This window comes from Dipteris shenzhenensis, chromosome 9 (assembly GCF_047967505.1).
Source record: "Dipteris shenzhenensis isolate YYH24624 ecotype China chromosome 9, Dip_SZ_1.0, whole genome shotgun sequence".
NCBI lineage: Eukaryota > Viridiplantae > Streptophyta > Polypodiopsida > Gleicheniales > Dipteridaceae > Dipteris > Dipteris shenzhenensis.
Genome location: NC_141604.1, coordinates 3133583 through 3145094, shown reverse-complemented (window position 1 = coordinate 3145094; position 11512 = coordinate 3133583). Strand labels below are relative to the sequence as shown.

General features: G+C 42.1%; 1 pseudogene; it reads left to right on the top strand.

Annotated features, from left to right (window-relative positions):
• The first annotated feature begins 8564 nt into the window (after positions 1-8564).
• LOC147898078 (uncharacterized) lies at positions 8565-11307 on the top strand (annotated as a pseudogene).
• Positions 11308-11512: the final 205 nt, after the last annotated feature.

Sequence of the window (11512 nt, the reverse complement as noted above, 5' to 3'; positions counted from 1 at the left end):
GAAAAAACACGGTACTAGGTGTGTTATTCAAACAAGTACTTATCGGATGGGGGCTCCACTTTACACGCAAGTCCGTTTCAACTACGTTGAGGTGTGTGCAAAGTATTGTCACCATCAAATATGATTTGCATGGTTGATCACGCATTATACACCATTTTTTCCTTAGTGGTATGCACATCCGCAAAAAAGCACGCCCTTAGGTGTGTTATCTGACCAAGTACTTATCGGATGAGTGTGCCTCTTTGAGAACATTTCAATACCACCTAGGTTGAGTTTTACGAAAAGTGTTGCGCCCATCGGATATCTTTTGCATGGTTGATCGAGCATTAAATACTATTTTTGCTCTAGTGTCATGCACATCCGTAAAAAAACACACTGCTAGGTATGTTATCCGATCAAGCACTTATGGGATGGGTGTGCCACTTTTGATGTAAGTCATTTCTACCTAGTTAAAGGTTTTTACAAAGTATTGTGCCCATCGGATATGCTTTGCATTGTCGATCAAGCATAAAACACCATTTTTGCCTTAGTGTCATGCACAACCATGAAAAAACACGGTCCTAGGTGTGTTATTCAAACTAGTACTTATCGGATGGGAGCTCCACTTTACACACAAGTCTCTTTCAACTACATTGAAGGGCGTGCAAAGTATTGTCACCATCAGATATGCTTTGCATGGTCGATCACGCATTATACACCATTTTTTCCCTAGCGATATGCACATCCGTAAAAAAACACGCCCTTAGGTATGTTATCTAACCAAGTACTTATCGGATGGGCGTGCCTCTTTGAGAACATTTCAATACCACCTAGGTTGAGTTGTAAGAAAAGTGTTGTGCCCATCAGATATCCTTTGCATGGTCGATCGAGCATTAAATACTATTTTTGCTCTAGTGTCATGCACATCCGTAAAAAAACACGCTGCTAGGTATCTTATCCGATCAAGAACTTATGGGATGGGCGTGCCACTTTTCATGTAAGTCAATTCCACCTAGTTAAAGGTGTTTGCAAAGTATTGTGCCCATCGGATATGCTTTACATTGTCGATCAAGCATAAAACACCGTTTTTGCCTTTGTGTCATGCACAACCATGAAAAAACACTGTCCTAGGTGTGTTATTCAAACTGGTACTTATCGGATGGGAGCTCCACTTTACACATAAGTTTGTTTCAACCACATTGAAGGGCGTGCAAAGTATTGTCACCATCAGATATGCTTTGCATGGTCGATCACGCATTATATACAATTTTTTCCCTAGCGATATGCACATCTGCAAAAAAACACGCCCTTAGGTATGTTATCTGATCAAGTACTTATCGGATGGGTGTGCCTCTTTGAGAACATTTCAATACCACCTAGGTTGAGGTTTACAAAAAGTGTTGTGCCCATCGGATATCCTTTGCATGGTCGATCGAGCATTAAATACTATTTTTGCTCTAGTGTCATGCACATCTGTAAAAAACACGCTGCTAGGTATGTTATCCGATCAAGCACTTATGGGATGGGTGTGCCACTTTGCATGTAAGTCAATTCCACCTATTTGAAGGTGTGTGCAAAGTATTGTGCCCATCAGATATGCTTTGCATTGTCGATCAAGCATAAAACTCCGTTTTTGCATTAGTGTCATGCACAACCGTGAAAAAACACGGTCCTAGGTGTGTTATTCAAACAAGTACTTATCGGATGGGGGCTCCACTTTGCACGCAAGTCTGTTTCAACTACGTTGAAGTGTGTGCAAAGTATCGTCACCATCTGATATGATTTGCATGGTCGATCACACATTATACACCGTTTTTCCCCTAATGGTATGCACATCCGCAAAAAAACACGCCCTTAGGTATGTTATCTAACCAAGTACTTATCAGATGGGTGTGCCTCTTTGAAAACATTTCAATACCACCTAGGTTGAGGTTTAGGAAAAGTATTGTGCCCATCGGATATGCTTTGCATGGTCGATCGAGCATTAGATACCATTTTTTGCCTTAGTGTCATGCACATTCATAAAAAAACACACTGCTAGGTGTGTTATCCAATCAAGCACTTATGCGATGGGAATGCCACTTTGCATATAAGTTAATTCCACTTAGCTGAAGGTGTGTGCAAAGTATCGTGCCCATCGGATATGCTTTGCATTGTCGATCAAGCATAAAATACCGTTTTTGCCTTAGTTTCATGCACAACCATGAAAAAACACGGTCCTAAGTGTGTTAATTAAACAAGTACTTATCGGATGGGGGCTCCACTTTGCACATAAGTCTGTTTCAACTAGGTTTAGGTGCACTCAAAGTATTGTCACCATCGGATATGCTTTGCATGGTCGATCACGCATTGTACACCATTTTTTCCCTAGTGATATGGACATCTGCAAAAAAACACGCCCTTAGGTGTGTTATCTGACCAAGTACTTATCGGATGGGTGTGCCTCTTTGAGAACATTTCAATACCACCTAGGTTGAGGCGTACAAAAAGTTGTGTCCATCGGATATCCTTTGCATGGTCGATCGAGCATTAAATACTATTTTTGCTCTAGTGTCATGCACATCCGTAAAAAAACATGCTACTAGGTATGTTATCCGATCAAGCACTTATGGGATGGGCGTGCCACATTGCATGTAAGTCGATTCCACCTAGTTGAAGGTGTGTGCAAAGTATTATACCCATCAGATATGCTTTGCATTATCGATCAAGCATAAAACACCGTTTTTGCCTTAGTGTCATGCACAACCATGAAAAAACACAGTCCTGGGTGTGTTATTCAAACAAGTACTTATCGGATGGGGGCTCCACTTTGCATGCAAGTCCGTTTCAACTACGTTGAGGTGTGTGCAAAGTATTATCACCATCAAAAATGATTTACGTTTCAACTACGTTGAGGTGTGTGCAAAGTATTATCACCATCAGATATGATTTGCATGGTCGATCATGCATTATACACCATTTTTTCCCTAGTGGTATGCACATCCACAAAAAAACATACCCTTAGGTGTATTATTTGACCAAGTACTTATCGGATGGGTGTGCCTCTTTGAGAACATTTCAATACCACCTAGGTTGAGGTGCACGAAAAGTGTTGTGCCCATCGGATATCCTTTGCATTGTTGATCGAGCATTAAATACTATTTTTGCTCTATTGTCATGCACATCCGTAAAAAAACACGCTGCTAGGTATATTATCCGATCAAGCACTTATGGGATGGGTGTGCCACTTTTCATGTAGGTCAATTCCACCTAGTTAAAGGTGTGTGCAAAGTATTGTGCCCATCGGATATGCTTTGCATTGTCGATCAAGCGTAAAACACCGTTTTTTCCTTAGTGTCATGCACAACCATGAAAAAACACGGTCCTAGGTGTGTTATTCAAACTAGTACTTATCAGATGGGGGCTCCACTTTGCACGCATGTCCGTTTCAACTATGTTGAAGAGCATGCAAAGTAATGTCACCATCGGATATGCTTTGCATGGTCGATCACGCGTTATACACCATTTTTCCCTAGTGATATGCACATCCGCAAAAAAACACGCCCTTAGGTGTGTTATCTGACCAAGTACTTATCAGATAGGTGTGCTTCTTTGAGAACATTTCAATACCACCTAAGTTTAGGTGTACGAAAAGTGTTATGCCCATCCGATATCCTTTGCATGGTCGATCGAGCATTAAATACTATTTTTGCTCTAGTGTCATGCACATCTGTAAAAAAACATGCTGCTAGGTATGTTATTGGATCAAGCACTTATGGGATGGGCATGCCACGTTGCATGTAAGTCAATTCCACCTAGTTTAAGGTTTGTGCAAAGTATTTTGCCCATTGGATATGCTTTGCATTGTCGATCAAGCACAAAACAACGTTTTTGCCTTAGTGTCATGCACAACCATGAAAGAACACGGTCCTATGTGTGTTAATCGACAATTAATGCCCTCCGCATGCTAAATGTCGGTGCTTCATCGTCGAAATCAGGCTCGGTGTCGTGTGTGGAAGAAGGTAGCATTTCATGATGCTAGAGAAGTAGATACTATAGCTGCAACAGAATGGACTAGTTCACATATTAAATAGAATGTTAGCTCTGGTTATTTGAGCTCTATAATACTATAGGTCTCTTGCACACTCCAATACCACTAGATCTATAAATGCTACAATATAGTATAATCAAACATGGGTGGCTTCTATACAGATCACCTCAAATGCATGCATTTTTTCAAGAATTGGAAGTAGAAAACTTCATCTAAAAAAACTTTGATGGCAATGAAGTTATGCATTCAGTATTGCTATAGAGACATTCAAGTAGCAATTGCTAGGTTTTCATGTGGTACTACCTTTGATATCATGTCTACAACCAATGAATGTTTTTTAAAATTGAATATTTGGCCAAATCGCCAATCAGTTGGAGCAATTTCATAGGCTGTGATTGTCCTACCATCACTTGTTGTCACTCTGAATGAGGAGCTTTGCCCACAAAAATTACCACTACCTCACCAATTCAACCCCTAGTTTCTATTAACTTGGTGCCATGTTGGAGCCCTTAAAATTGCAATTGTAGTCACATCTCTAGCCCTTCCCCCATGATGGTGAGATGAGTACTAGGTTGAAGAAGGTATGGCCTTTTTTTTAAATTGCATGCCACCAGATGATCTTTGGCATAAAGTTATGTGAAGTAGATTTAGTTAGAGCTCTCTTTGTCTCTCTTTTCATAAGCATATGCATTTGCATATGCTTATGATCATATGCTAAAGTAGATGCATGAGCATATGCTCATATGCTTATGCTTATATATATGGATGAAAGAGTAGGGGAAAAGAGAGCAAATGCATATGCATATGAAAAGAGAGACAAAGAGATGAAAGAGAGAAGAAAAGAAAGGGGAAAAGAAGAGCAAGCATTTTTTCCCCTTTCTTTTCTTCTCTCTTTCATCTCTTTGTCTCTCTTTTCATATGCATATGCGAGCATATGCTCATGCATAAGCATAAGCATAAGCACATGTTTTCTCTTCTTTTTCCCTCTCTTTTCTTCCCTCATCTCTTTGTCTCTCTTTTCATATGCATATGCATTTGCTCTCTTTTCCCCTACTCTTTCATCCTCTCTTCTCTCTTCCGCTCTTTCAATCGGTTCCTTCTCTTTTCCCCTCTCTTTCTCTGTTTTTCTTCTTTTTCCCTCTCTTTTTGCCACTCTTTTCTTATTTTCCCCTCTTCTTTTTCCTTCTCTTTTCATGCATGAGCATATGCTTTTATGCTCATGCATAAGCATAAGCATATGCTTTCTCGCTTTCCCTCCTTTTCTTCTACTCTTTCATCCTCTCTTCTCCCTTCCTCTATTTTTCTTCTACTCTTTCATCCTCTCTTCTCTCTTTTCTCCTCTCTTGAGATCCATCCAGTACAACCATCAATAGCAAACCAAACTCCCCCAATGGTGCTTGGGAGGATTCAAGATAAAGAAGAGGAAGAAGAGCCTGTAGAACCACAATGGCAATGGCCATTCCCGAAGTGGGTAAAGTAGCTTTTCGAGAGCAGAGAACCTCCAGCCATTGAGGAGGAATCATCTGAACACCACTGGTCCAAGAGATTAGAGGAGCAAAGAAGGGCACAGGAACACTTGGTCAACTATGCTTTGATGACAGAGGTGATTTGTGCTGAAGAACCCAAGTGTCTTGAAGAGGCACAGGGTGATGATAAGTGGATGGAGGCTATGGAGTCGAAGTATGGCTCCATAATGAAGAAGGCACTTTACAGGCTGAAATAGGCCCCACGAGCATGGTACCAGCAGATTGATGCCTACTTTCTACAAAACCATTTCAGGAGGAGCCCATCTGATGCAAATTTGTATATCTATAGAGAAGGAGGCAAGTGTACGATCGTGGTCCTTTATGTGGATGACCTTGTCATAACATGGAATCATGAAGAGAAGATCTCGTAGACAAAGCATTTGCTAGGAAGAGAGTTTGAAATGACAGGCCCCAGACTGATGCATTTTTGTTTGGGGATTGAAGTTTGGCAAGAGCCAAAATAGATCTTCATTTCATAGTTGAAGTATGCTATAGAGATATTGAAGGCATTTGGCATGGCTGAGTGCAAGACAGGTGGCACTTCTATGGAGGTTGATGTGAAGCTCTCAAACAAGGATTCATCACCACTGGTGGACGAAGCGAAGTACAGGAGGCTTGTGGGTAGTTTGATTTACTTGTGCAACACATGGTCAAACATCAGTTTTGCGACTGGTGTACTAAGCAAGTTTTCCAATAAGCCCCAGGAGAACCATTGGAGGGTAGGGATGCAGGTGTTGAAATACATCAAAGCCACACTTGATTATGGCATCACCTATACCAAGAGCAACATCTTGACCAGATTCTATGACTCGGATTGGGCAGGAGACATGGACAGCAGGAGATCAGTGATAGGTTACTGTTTCTCACTTGGATCTAGAGCTATGTCATGGGTCAGCAAGAAGCAACCCACAGTTGCTCTTTCTTCTACCGAGGCTGAGTACAAAATCAGCATGTTTTTCCTCTTGTGAGACAGTGTGGTTGAGGAGGATTTTAGGGGACATTAGTGCAAGGTAGAATAAGCCTATGTAGTTATCATGTGACAATTAGAGTTGCATGGCAATTGCAAAGAACCCTGTGTTCCACGCTCGCACAAAACACATTGAGATTCAATATCACTTTGTATGCAAGCTTATCATGGATGGAGAGGTCTACTTGGTGTACAATCCAACTACAGAGAATGCTGCGGACATCTTCACAAAGGCTCTTGGAAGAGACTTGCTGGAGAGGCATCTTCATCAACTTGGCATTGGGCCAAAAAGTAAAGTCCACTTGTGGGTGGACATTGAGGGGGGGTGTTACATACCAATGCTCCACTCTCATGTAACTACACGGGAATCAGCTAACTCTACTTGTAAGCTCCCCATATGAGGAGAAGGCATTTGAGTAGCTTGGTTATCTAGTTGTTCCTGGTTTGGACACCAGATGGGGGCCATGTATGGCCTGACGGCTTCAGATAGAGTTGGCACTCTACCTACTAGGCTACATGCAAGTGCGAGAAGGCATCCCATGACTGACTGCACTGAGCGTAGACGGAGCATTTCTTAGGGTAGCCCACTCTCGGGCAGCGGGGCCCGTTTGGAGCCCCAGATGATCTTAGATGGCTCTGGGCCGAACAGAGACTGTAGGTTAGTTGGTCTATTCTACACCACAGTTCTAACATGTGATCGGTGGCCTATTTTGGGACCTCGTCGGTTGTTTTGGGCCGACTAGGTCAATCTCCCAATTGGGTCGAACCAACTACGACTGGTGGCTATATAAGAGCAAGCTCGTGAAGCCCATATTCATCACTGGCTATAGCAACCTTGATTCCTTAGCATCCGATGAATTAGAGTCTTGGACAAAATTAGAGCCTTTTATCTAACTTCGTCAAGTAGGACGTAGACCTAGGTGAACAACACTAGGCTAGGAGGAGGACAAAAATAGAGCCTTTTCTCTAGCTTAGTTAGGTAGGACGTAGACCTAGGTGAACGACACTGGGCTAGGAGGAGGATGAGGAGAAGGAATTAGAATCTTGGACCCTATTGATGTGTGGGCTGATGTCTAGGCTGTCCAGAAAAACCTTCAAAATTTGAACCAAGAAGTTTTATGATTTCTTAAGAAAAATGTTTTGTGTGAAGATGGAAATAGAACCTTTGTCTATGTGTTGAGAAAAATGTCGTGTGAGCATGGAAATAGAACCTTTTGTCTAGAGTGTGGAGGGCCTCGGTAAACATCATTAGGAATTGCATTCTATCCAATGCTGCCATCTGCATGCATTATCATAATGCAGTCACAGGGGTAGGTACCTGAGGAGTTGCCTGAGTGGAATCAAAGTCCTCTAGAGAGTAGACATCATGATGTCTCCTCCTACGAGGGTTTTCGTACTCATCGGATGTGCGACGTGATCCCATGTCTAATTTGGGAGGATTGGACAAATGTAGACACAAACATGAAGACAAAAACAAACACAAGAGCCAGGTTTTGTCTAGCTTGGTCAGGTAGGACGTAGACCTGGGTGAACAACACTAGGAGGAGGAATGAGAATCTTGGACAAAAATAGAGCCTTTTGTCTAGCTTGGTCAGGTAGGACATAGACTTGGGTGAACAACACTGGGCTAGGAGGAGGACAAAAATAGAGCCTTTTGTCTAGCTTGGTCAGGTAGGACATAGACCTGGGTTAACAACACTGGGCTAGTAGGAGCACGAGGAGGTGGAATTAGAATCTTGTTGTCCAAAAAAACCTTCAAAATTTGAACCAAGAAGTTTTGTGATTTGTTGAGAAAAATGTTGTGTGAAGATGGAAATAGAACCTTTATCTATTTGTTGAGAAAAATGTCGTGTGAGCATGGAAATAGAACCTTTTGTCTAGAGTGTGGAGGGCCTCGGTGAACATCACTAGGAATTGCGTTCTGTCCAATGCTGCGTTCCATATTGCCATATGCATGCAGTATCATAATGCAGTCGCAAGCAGTATCCTATATATTTAAACAACACTCTGCTAGCAAGAAAGCCAGTACGTCGTTGCTCACCAGTTATCCATACACGTCGCCATGGCCTTCTCATCCACAAGTAACAACAGCCCGCAGCTGCATGATGTTGCTGCCCTCGTGCTTGTGTCCCTTTTTAGTTTGCTAATTTGTATGCACAATTCTGCAGATGCCCAGCTCCAGATAACCGCTGGCACCCCTCAACAGGCCCTCAATAATTTGGCGGATGACCAGACCTTGATTTCGATAGTGGCATCCTCTCTGCTTGGCTCTAGCACCCCCGGTCTGCTGTGGGGAACTATTCCAAGCTCCGCTGTGACTTCTGTTTGTAGTGCGGTCGTTCAGACTGGTGCGCTGAGCTACTCCGCCTCAGTCACATATGGCGATAGTGCGTTCACCCGGAACATGCAGGTACCATGACCGCGACATCATTCTTCCTGTTGGAATTCTGTAACTGCTGCATCTTTGAAAAGTTGATGAATCAGTTGTTAGGCACATCTGGTACTGCGTGTGATTTTCGCTTGTTTCTGCGTTGCAGATCCAAGCATTGGGTGGCTGCGGCGCTGCAGGAACTGATTCTTAGAAGCTCTTCTAAAGGACGATGATGGTATTCTCAGCGCTGTAAGCGAATCTCTCTCTCTCTCTCTCTCTCTCTCTCTCTCTCTCTCTCTCGTTCTCTCTCTCTCTCTCTCTCGTCAATACTACCGGCAAACTTCTAAAAGCAATACGTCAAATTGCAGCTTGTATGCCCGCAACAAAATTCAAATGGCTTAGGTTGCTTCTTATTCGATACGGGAGACGACATTAGCTCAGTATACAACCAGGCTGCATCAAGCAGTAGTAACAGCAATCTCGCAGCAGTTAGGGGAGGTGGCAGGAAGTTGTTGAACAACTGCTTCCAGGACGGAACTAACGAAGGTAAGGCATGCATTGCGCGAATGCAGCTGTTAATGTTGTAAGCTTGATTGCTCACGGTTTTGTAACACTTGATTCGACTGCATGGCAAATGACCTGTTACAGGAACCAGGATCGGCACTATTTCTGGTCTTATCGTATCTATATTTTTCTGCGGCATTACGGCGGAAAGTCCCGCCATTACTGCCGCCATTACACTTGCAGGTGCAGGTGTTGGAGCTGGGGTCGGTGTTCTGACCACGTGCGCGGGCTCCCTGGGCAACAGGCCTCAGAAGAGTTGCTTTCCTGGTAGGAATATTCTATCTATACAGGCTCTACAAGATTAAGCAAAAGCTTTCCATTCATGCGAAGAACGCAAAGAGATATTAAGAAATAAGAAAGCGGCAAATTTGTACATATGCAATCGTTTCTGAATAATGTATCATTATATGGGATTTTCGTGAATCTTATTAAACACAAGTTTCTGATGAGTTAGACAAGAGAAGTGATCTCATGAGCTAGGCCTCACGATGTCTTCTTTACCTGTATTTGCAGGCGATGCGGTCGTTACTACTTCTCTTGGTACCACCATTCCAATGTCTCTTATTTCGCTAGGAGATGAAGTAAGTTATTTGAACCCAACCAAAACAATAGATTTAAAATACTCCGTGAACAGGAAAACTGAGATTTTTTTAGTTTAGCACATAATACTCTTGTATGATTATGAGTTGCAGGTGGCTGTGAGGCAGCCCAATGGGTTTATTGCATTTAGCCCTGTCTATGCTTTTGGTCATGCCGATTCCAACGCAACTGCACTCTTCATCAAGCTTACCTTGCAATGTAGTAACAACATCGTTGATTGCAATATCACTGTCCATCTTCGAGAACACTCAAGCTCACTCCCGACCATCTCGCCCCCACCATTCATTCAGGTATATGCGGCTTCATGCATGATCTTGTTGTTGATATTCGAATAATCTTCGACCACATTCCTTTGACTTGAATAGTATTGCCCTTGACTTCCAACATTGGGATTATCAATTCTCTGTGTATTGACACTTCTTGAGACCTTGTTTGCCCCTTGTTTTCCAGAAAAGAAGCACATCCAATACAAAAGGGCAAAGGAATTTCACGTGGGAAACCTCATGTTGGTCGCATGCGATAATGTCAAGGAAACACAAACTTTCAATGTTACAGGTCGTACTAACTAACTAGCGTTCTATCTCTGTAAACACACACTTTTGACAAGCATGACTAAGACTCCATTAATGGAGCATCAACACTTGTGCATGCAACTAAAACTATTGAATATATCCTCTCCATGCATTGAGGACTCAAGTACTAGGAAGCAAAGCCTTTTCCTCATACATTTGACAATTTACGACTCAAGCCCATGCATAAATAGACTATAGTACCCAATGGTTTGAAATTGAGTGTCCTCGACTCTTCTTTGCAGATATCACAATCACATTGGAGCATGGACTATACAATCCCTTTACCCTCATGGGAAACATAATTGTGGATGGTGTAGTGGCTTCAGTACATAGTGATTGGTTCTTAGACCATATGTTCGATGTTATGGGGATTCCTCACTTGCTACATAATGCATACCAAGTAAGGGACTCAACACAAAGTAGAGGTACAATGAGTCTAACATGTGCTCATTCTTAGATTGACAAATCTCACACGTTTTCTTGCTATCTTGTAGGTTGTCATGTTCCCTGTGATGCTCCTTCACCACATTCTTGGAGTAAAGTTATACAACAATTTGTACAATCTAATAGATCAACATGTGAACATACCAAATGCAGGCACCCTATACGGTGGTCACCTGGCCATATTCACAACTATTAGCATCATCTTCTCCATTTTTATGGGTCTCAAATGTGTCACATCACGCATAAGAATTTGAGTTGCACGGATGTTTTTATCGAAGCTATATGTATATATATTAATATGAAATCCTAGCGAAAGTTTATCGAGCTAGTTTTTTAAGTTTCATAATTTTGATTGAACATATTATAAACTTTTATGTTTTCTTTCAAAATTTACAGAAAAAATGGTAAATCCTCATGAAACTTTAAGAATTTCTCATAAAAGTTTCAAATCTTGGCAAA